Source organism: Arvicanthis niloticus, chromosome 8 (assembly GCF_011762505.2).
Source record: "Arvicanthis niloticus isolate mArvNil1 chromosome 8, mArvNil1.pat.X, whole genome shotgun sequence".
Classification (NCBI taxonomy): domain Eukaryota; kingdom Metazoa; phylum Chordata; class Mammalia; order Rodentia; family Muridae; genus Arvicanthis; species Arvicanthis niloticus.
The window spans coordinates 61,879,102-61,888,534 of record NC_047665.1 but is presented as its reverse complement, the minus strand read 5'-3'; positions in this window follow the sequence as shown (position 1 = coordinate 61,888,534).

Sequence of the window (9,433 nt, the reverse complement as noted above, 5' to 3'; positions counted from 1 at the left end):
CCTTTAATCCCAGCACTTGGGAGGCAGAGGCAGGTGGATTTCTGAGTTCGAGGCCAGCCTGGTCTACAGAGTGAGTTCCAGGACAGCCAGGGCTACACAGAGAAACCCTGTCTCGAAAAACCAAAAAAAAAAAAAAAAAAGTCTCTGTGTCATTATTTAATTGCTGAAGAGTCCAGAAAGTCCCATTATAATACATGCTTTAGGAGCTCCTCCTACTGCCCCAGGCTCCTTTCTGGCTAGTGGCATTTGTTAGCATTCTGTCTAAACTCCACTCACACAATTGCTTGGCAACAGCCAGGTATGCTCCTCTCCACAGTTACCTGGCAATAGCCAGGTAGGCTTGGCCCACTGTCAAAGGGGCTGCTTGCCTCCTCTCTCTCTTGCTCTTTTGATCTCTTGCTCTCACTCGGTTCCCTCGGCCCTTCCCCCTTCTCTTCCCCCATCTCCACGTGCTCATGACTTTCTCTCTCTCTCTCTCTCTCTCTCTCTCTCTCTCTCTCTCTCTCTCTCTCTGCCTCTCTCTCTGCCTCTACTACTCCTACTACTCTCTTAACTCCCCTCCTCATGCCCTAAATAAACTATTCTATACTATACTGGTGTGTGTGGCTGGTCCCTCAGGGGGAAGAGATGCCTTGGTATGAGCCCGCTGAGACATCCCCTTCCCCCATACCTCACCACACACCGCCACAAAACATACTTTTTATCTTTTTGTATTTTGTATCTTTTTATAAACACACCAGTATTAGAGACAAGAGTCTGGGTGCTAGGTGCAGGATCTGGGTGTTGGATGTAAGATCTGGGTGTCGAGTGTACTCATAGTACCCCATGGTCACACTCTACAGTGACTGTTGTTTACCTTAATGCTGGAAATCCCCTGCTGCAGCACCAGTGGACAGTACCAGGCACCTGGTCTCAGAGTGCCTGATCTAAAAGTTTCTCTCTGTTCTCAGAGATCCCAGAGTACGTTTGGTTCCTGAAATTGTCAGACTGTTATTCATTCTCCTTGAGGTTGGTCATTTTCCTGGAGCATGTATTGTGATGGTAAGATGAGGGAACAGAACCTTCGTATGTATCTGATTTCAATTGAACCACATGAACGCATGACCTATTTGGAAACTAGAACACATTGTAAACAGAAGCAATAAACAGGCAGAAGAGGCAGCGATCAATCCTCGGAAATGCAAGCAAAACTCACAGCACAGTGGGTCTTTCTGCCTTAGGTCAATCATCTGTAGCTATCAGGAACCATAACCAGCTTTGCTCTCAGCTTTGCTGCCCAGGCGCCCATGCTTCCTTGACTCAGCTTTGCTATTGGAGCAGGTAGGGGGCCAGAGACAACATAATTCAAGGAGTGTGGTTGGGAACCAAAAACACTATTTGCCAAAACAGCCAGCATGCCAGATTTGCTCGTGGGCTGTAGTTTGTCCATTCAGTTCTAATCAAAGTACAAATTCAGTAAGCAAATAAATGCTCTGTGTCGTGGCAAGATGCACTCCAGCACCAATGATGCTTCTGGGGACCTCACAGACACTTCTTCAGAAAGAAAGGCTAGACTGTTGTCATCTTCCCTAGCCCTGAGAACACTCTGCTCACCTGTGTGTGGCGTGCTGAGGCTCCCTTCTCCTATCTCCCCCAATGTGCCCAACTTTTAATCTAGGTTAAATTTGGCATAGCATTTAAAATTCACACCCTAGAGGGGAGCAGCCAGAGGGAAGACACAGGAGGATAATGAAGGTGTATGGATATGATCAAAGTATATTATATCCATGCTCCAAATGTATATCCATGTCTGCTATTTTGTACAATTAATACATACTGATAAAAATGGCTCATCCCTGGGGTCTCTGAAGGGTCACTTGTAACACGTAAAGGACCGGCTCTGAGGTGTGCTGGAAGATGACCAGACACTTAATTCCAACTGGATCCTTTAGTCTCAACAACAGACCTTGACAATGAGAATAATTTGAGGGCAGGATGTCAGGGACACCAGGATGTCATACCAGAGGCAAAGCAGGGACAGAATGGGTTGGTAGTGTTGGATTCTAAAGATCCAATACCACAGGATGCACTCCCCCAGAGATACTCACAGACAGGACTTGCTGTAATAACATGAGGTTTATTGATAAATTGATAATAGCTGGTACCGGGGTTCTCTTGTATGAAGGCAAGAAGAACCCCGAGCCAAAATTGGGGGCAGTATTTATACCATATTCACAGGGCTCATAAAGGCAGTTTTACCTCTTCATAACTACAAAGGCAGACTTCAACAGCCATTCTCAAGCTCGGTTTCCGCTCCCATGCCCGGTTGCTAAGTAACTCAAATTTGTACCTAACAAAGAAGGTCAGCTTAAGTAGCTTCTATTTACCCAGGTTTTACTGTGTTAAGGGCTACTAAACTCTTATCTTGGGCCCTTTCCTCTGGAATATTTGTTGAGCATTTGAAATGTGTTTCTCCTGTGGAATGTGTCCCTGGGGGAAGTTAATGTTTGAGTTTAAAACCAAAATCAGGGCTTTTTTTTTTTTTTTTTTAAATTAATTTTAAGTTTCTACAGTAGCTGCAGGGATGGATATGATAGCCACTTCCTATCCCATACCTGGGTTCCCTGCTTTGGAATCAAAGTCCTAGGAGTAGGTTCTACTGGATGGATATGAGCCATGGGTATCTGCAGAGTTGGGGGTGGGGTGCAAGAAAGTCCTTTAAAAACATTTTTTTAAAAAACAGGTTCCTATCCTAGGCTGGTGTACCCTCCCCCCGCCCCCAGCCTTGAGCAGGGGGGAAAGACCTTGTTTACCACAATAGACCTAATAATAGGACCTAGGTGGAGTTACCCACCTTGGCTGCATGTACAACCTCCTTCAGGAACTTAGAAGAATAGACTGCGTGCTGAGCTTGCCTCCCACCCATCTCCATCCTTGAAACAAGGATGGGTTCATGGGGCTTCCCCTTTAAATAGAAGAGCTGACTATTAAAATTTGAGCCTTGATCAGAAAACTTTGTCTTGGCTTCATGCTTCTCTCGCCTCCCCATCTCCCTTTTTTATTTCTAGCCCCTCTTTCAGGTGAATCCAGTTTGTCCATGGCTGCAGGCGGGTACAGGCTGGCCTCAAACTTGTTATGACCTTGAATGAATAATCCTCCCATCTCCCTTCCCTAGTGCTGGGATTATAGCCAGATACCACCAAGCCTGGTTTATGCGGTGCTGGGAATGGAACCTAGGGCTTCCTGAATGCTAGGTAAACCACCAATGGGGTTCCAGCTCCAGCCTATGTTCTTCCATTTTTGTGTGATTCAAGATGCCATTGTCTTTCTCAAGACCCTAAACCATAGTGGTACAAAGACTGACACAGAGCAAGGTCACCTTGAAAAGAGGAAGAGAACCACCAAACATGGCATTCATTGTCCATTGCAATACTCATGGGACACCCAGCCCCACAGCTGAGCTTCACAGTTGGTCAGCATGGAACCCCATTCTGAGCATGCTGAAGAGAAGTTCACAGGTCTCTCTAAGGGCAGTGGCTGCTCCCTGAGCAGATGCTACTCTCTTAGCCCCCTCCCAGACAGTCTGTCTTAGCTTCCTAGTGACACACTCTGGTCTCCTGGTATCAGATTAACCTCTGGGACCTAGCTTGTGGCAACATATTCTGGAGTGGATCATAACTTTGTGAATAAAAGTTTTAAAATGGGAAAGAAAGCCACAGAGGCCTGCACAGATAAGAACTGGTTGCTTTGTTTTAGACATACATGCACATTTTAGATCCTGATTCAGAGAGGACTTCTTGTTGGGTGTGGTGAAAATCTATACTCTCCAAGAGCCAAGTTCATGACTTATACATGGAGCAGTTTTCTGAGGCTGCCCTAACAGATTTCCACAAGCATGAGAGACTTAAAATATTGGCATTTGTTTTCTCAGTTCTTTAGCAGGAATTCTGAGCTTGAGATGTTAGCTGGTTCCTTGTGAGGTTTCTGCTATGGTTTCAATCTGATATGATCCCTGTAGGTGTACCTTATTTGAACACTTGGTCTCTATATAGTGATACTGTTTGGGAAGGTTGTGGAACCTTTAAGAGGTAGAGCCTCTGTCTTAGTTAGGGTTTCTATTGTTGTGAAGAGACACCATGACCACAGTAAACCTTATAAAGGAAAACATTTCATTGGGGCTGCCTTACAGGTTCAGAGGTTCAGTCCATCATCGTCATGGCAGGAAGTATGGTGGTGCACAGGAAGACATGGTGCTGGAGAACTTCTACATCAGGATCCACGGCCACAGGAACGGAGAGACAGACACAGGGTGTGGCTTGAGTATTTGAAACCTCACAGCCCACCCCCAGTGACACACTCTCTCCAACGAGCAGTCACTTATGCCAACAAAGCCACACCTCCTTAAAGCCACTCCCTGATGGCCAAGCATTCAAATCTATGGAGGTCATTCCTATTCAAATCATCACTGCCTCCTAAGGATTTCCTGTTTATTCTCTGCTTCCAGAGTGCAGACACAATGTGACCGGCTATATCAAACTCCTGCAACAAGCTTACCCAGCCACTGTACGCTAGAACAGCGAGCCCGAATAAACCCTTTCTTTAAGTCACTTTGTATCTTATCTTATACTGGATCACAGTGACAAGAAAAATAATGAATACAGCCTCTTATCTTAGCCTACAGATGGCCGCCTTCTCTGTGCCTGTGTATTGTTGGGGGCCGACTTTTAGCAGAAAGCAGCTATCAGCTTTGCAGCCATCTTGAGCCATATACCCTGACATGAGATTTGAATTACAATAGCCTACAACAGCTGAGAACACTCCGATAATCTTGGTTTAGATACCTTGAGATTAAAGGCGAGTGAGATTAAAGGTGTGTGAGATTAAAGGTGTGTGATTTAAGAGTATGACTTAGAAGTATAGAGATCAGAGTTAGAGACAAGACCTAAGGGCATGATTAAAGGTGTAACTTAGAGGCGTGGCTTAGAATCAGACTATAGAAGACAGAACCAGACATCAGACGAGAGAGAGAGAGAGAGAGAGAGAGAGAGAGAGAGAGAGAGAGAGAGAGAGAGATTCATACACATCAGACATTAGGTAGAATCTGCCCTCACCCTCGCTCTTGCTGAACCCCGACCCGAAGACTGGAGTGGCAGCTTGGGCCGGAATACAGTGGCTGCCCAAATGTGGGTCGGCCCAGGCCTCAACATTTTGCCTGGGCTACGACATTTATTTTGGCTGCCCCAACGTGGGGTTAGTATGGACCCCAACATTATTTTGGCGCCTGAACAGGGACTCGAGCTTGGGCCCCAACAGTGTATCTGTGAGGGCACAGGCGTATCAGGCTGGGGATTTATTTACTTTAACAAGCTCTTTATTGTTGTTGTTATTAGAGACAGGGTCTCTTTGTATATAGCTCTGGCTGGCTCAGAATTCGCTATTTAGACCAAGTTGGCCTGAAACAGAGATTCCCTCCCTCTCTGCCTCTGTCTCCCAATTGGTGGGAGGTATTGAAGAAGGAAAAATTCTAAAAATCATTTGTATAGAATATATACATATATAGATGCTTTTTAAGTTCTTTTAGGGACATGGAAACTTTTCTCTGAAACAAGCCAGGCCAGTTTCAGGAACTGGCTGTAAAGAATGAAAGTCATTCCATTCAGGTGGTAAAAACACAATGTGGCTCTACGGCTGGAGCTAGTGAGAAATAGTTAATAGATAGTTGACAGGGTAGGGCAGTGATATGGTAAAACCACATTTTTGAGAAGAATGAGTGTACTGAGTAATTTCCATGGCTATTAACCTTTCAGGGTGGGTTTTCTCTGGAATGTTTCACTATTCTTATGTTATGTATCCTTGACAACCCCTCACCCACTCCCCACTCCCCTGGTTTGTGGTTTTCCTCTTTAAAAGACCCCTTAGCCCGTCACTTGGGGCCAAACCTTGCTCTTGAGAGAGAGCTTGTGGTTTGACCGCCGGCCAACTTCCCTAATAAAGCCTCTGCTGATTGCATCCAGGTATGGTTTCTTGTGATCTTTGGGTGGTCGTGATTTCTTGAGACTTGAGGAAGGGTCTCCCGAGTATGGGGGTCTTCAGTATGTGCCATAATACCTGAACTACAGACTCTTTAAAGGTCTATCTCCAAATACATAAGGTTCTAGGGATGTGGCCTTGAGTCATTTCAGAGGATACAATTCAGTACGTGGCATATTCAGTACGTGGCATACCCTCTGGAAACTTTGAAGCCACCACTGGAGCCTTTGGACCCCCAAGCTTGCCTCTGGGCTTGCTGGAATTGTTAACCTCTGGGCTGACTTGTGTATCATCCCACTAGGAATATCTATCGCCAACTAGGAAAAGGAGAATTAAGAGCCAGAAATTAAGGCTCTCAACATGTTTGTTTCTTTTCTTATCACTGTATTTAAAATACCAGAGGAAACAGTGTAAAGGGGGAAATTATCTACTTTGGTTCAGTTTCAGAGTGTGCCTGGTACACTCTGATTGTAGTTGCCTGCAACTATGGTTACCAGGTTCTCCTGAGACGAAGCCTGAGAATTAAACGGGAATGAAGGGTGAGAGAAACGTGGGGCCAAGACAAAGTATTCTGATCAAGGCCCGAAGTTTAATATTTTGCTTTCACATATAAAGGGAAAGCCCCACCCCCCAGAGTCTCTTCTTGGTTCAGCCCAGGGGCTGGGCAAGGAGATAGCAGTCCGGAAGGTGTCAAGGCTAGCTCAGCAGGCAGTCCATTCTTCTTAGCTCAGGTAGCAAGGTCCAAGGAGCAGAGGTTGGTAATGCAATGCATCTCAGGTCTTACTATTGCTTGGTCTATTGTGGTAAATGACTTGCAGGCCTTCTCAGGCCTGGGGGAAGGACATTACTAGATAACATGTGTCACTTAAAATACAATGATCCTGGCCTCAGGAGATGAGTTTAGGTGCTTGCTGTGCAATCATCAAGACCTGATTTTAATTCCCTGGAACTCATACTTAAAAAGAGAAGCATAGTGGCTGTGTCCCTAATCCCAGACTCACTGATTCCTGAGGCTTGCTGCCCAGCCATCTTGGCAAATCAGTGAGCTCCATGTTCAGTGAGAGACCCTGTCTCAAAAAAAAAATGTAGAGAGTGACTGAAGAAATACATGACACACTTCTAGGTAGATAATTAAAAGACTTAAAGTCAGAGGCACACAAGGTATCTGCATACCTATAGCAGAATGACTTACTATGCAGAGCAAAACAATTTTCCCTTGCTGGGTGAGTGGATAGGCAAAAATGTGACCCATACACACAATAGAAAATTATTCAATCTAAAATGGAAGGAAAGTCTGACCCACGCCACCACCTGGATGAAGCTATAGGCTACTGTGTCAAGTAAAATAAGCCAGGCCCAAGGATCACATGTGGTCTGAGTCCATTATATGAGGTCCCTACAGCAAATGATACTGCTGAAAGATAGCTGAGTGTGGTTTCCAGAGTTACAGCAGCAGATATGGGAGCTGAGGGTCAGTGAGTTCAGAGCTTCTGTTTTAGCATGTAGAAAGGGGTCTGGATGTAAGTGGTGGGTATGGCCACCTAGAAATGTGAATATAATATGTACCATGAAACTTTCCACTTAAATACAGGCAAATGGCCAAGTTTATGTTCTACGTATTTTACCACATTTTTGCGTTTTTAAATTTTTATTATAAAATTTTTTGTTACATTTATTTGCTTGTTCACTTGTGTGTGTGTGTGTGTGTGTGTGTTTTAGTTGTTAGAAGTCTGACCACAGTTCAGAACAGACCACTCCAGACCACACAGTTTCAAGGGGGGGAGGTTTATTCAGGAGATAGGGCAAAGGTGGGGAGAAGAAGGTGGAAGGACAAGAGAGAAGAGAAGAAGAGGCCAGCCATGACCACGTGGAGAGAGGAAGGGGGGGAGAGGGGACAGAGAGGCAAGAGGGTAAGAGAGAGAGGGTAAGAGATTAAGAGTAAGAGTAAGAGAGTAAGAGAGTAAGAGTAAGAGAGTAAGAGAGTGAGGAGGGGGCAAGCAGCCCCTTTTATAGTGGACCAGGCCTACCTGGCAGTTGCCAGGTAACTGTGGAGGTGGAGTTCAGACAGAATACTAACATTCCCCCATTTTGGTTTAATTAAAAAGAAAAATTAGAAAAAGGTGACGGTGAAGCAGGAATAGGGATGTTGTGATATCTGGCTACTTCCTGCTGGCATTGGGGGCGATGAGTCTCTAGGGGGAACCCAGAAGAATGGGTATGGGGAATGTTTGTCCAGTCTTAGAGTTGGCTGTTTCCTGCTGTCCAGGGTCTATGGAGCCATCTGAGGATAGGTCAGAAGGAACAGGTCCAGTAGAAGTAGCTGTGTATGTGACAGGAGATGGAGCATCTGGAGGTTGCTTCTCCGGAGCTGTTCTGGATGTGCCTGGACTTGACAAGATGTAGGGAATAAGATTAAGTACATTTGGGGGAAAGAAAAATTTTCTAAGATGTACATTTGAAACCCAGAGGGATCCCACCCATTGGAATAGGTAAGTGGGAACTTTAGGCAGAAATACTTATCCAGATGGCGTCTATTTGGTCTGTGAAAGGTAGATCTGAGTGGGTTTCCTGTAGCTTATAAGTTTACAAAAGAGATAACAGCATAAGTTAATAACACAAGCAGTCTTTAAGATGAACCTTCGTTGTATTGTATAGTGGCATGTTTTATTAGGAGTAGGGTTAGGCAAGTTTATAGGAACTCAGATAATATTAGGACAGTGACATAGCAAGAAGAGGAAATATGAAGCATTTAATTGATGGCAACTGAGTTTAGGTAATGAGGTAACAGATTACATCTGTGAAAGCTTAGCTATCAATGTAGTCAGAAGTCTGAAAGAGTAAACAATAATCTACCAGTTATATATTATTTTAAAAATGACAGAGTCCACTAGCCAACAGTTTCTGTGGTCTCCATAGTCTCTTGGACGAAGTCAGTTTGGCTTCCAAGCGCAGAAGACGCAGGGCTTTTTCTCTGTGGAATGGATACATGTGACATGAGAAATGACTTACCTTGCTTTAGCCAAGTCATTTGACTCACAGCATCCAGTTTAGCCCACTGCATTTGTTAGTGATAATATCATCGCATACAATCCAGGCTGTATTGTCTAGGTATCCAAGTCTTCTGAAACCATCTTGGGTCAACTGTTACAGGCTTTGGGAATTCTGTCGGCTACAAACTTAAATATAGTATTAGCAGACTTTTGACAAGATTGAGAGCCATAAGGTTTGGTTGTAACTGAATAGAATTTAATAGCAGTAGAAAAAAATCTATTAAGACAGGATAGGAAAGAGTTTTAAGTAGCTTTGGCAGGTTCTGTAGGTAGAGAAAAGCACATTTTAGTATTAGCAAGGAAACATTTGGCTAGGAACAGAATAAGAAAGCTGGCAATAGTGGCATACGATCAAATGGCTGGAAAGTTGGGGC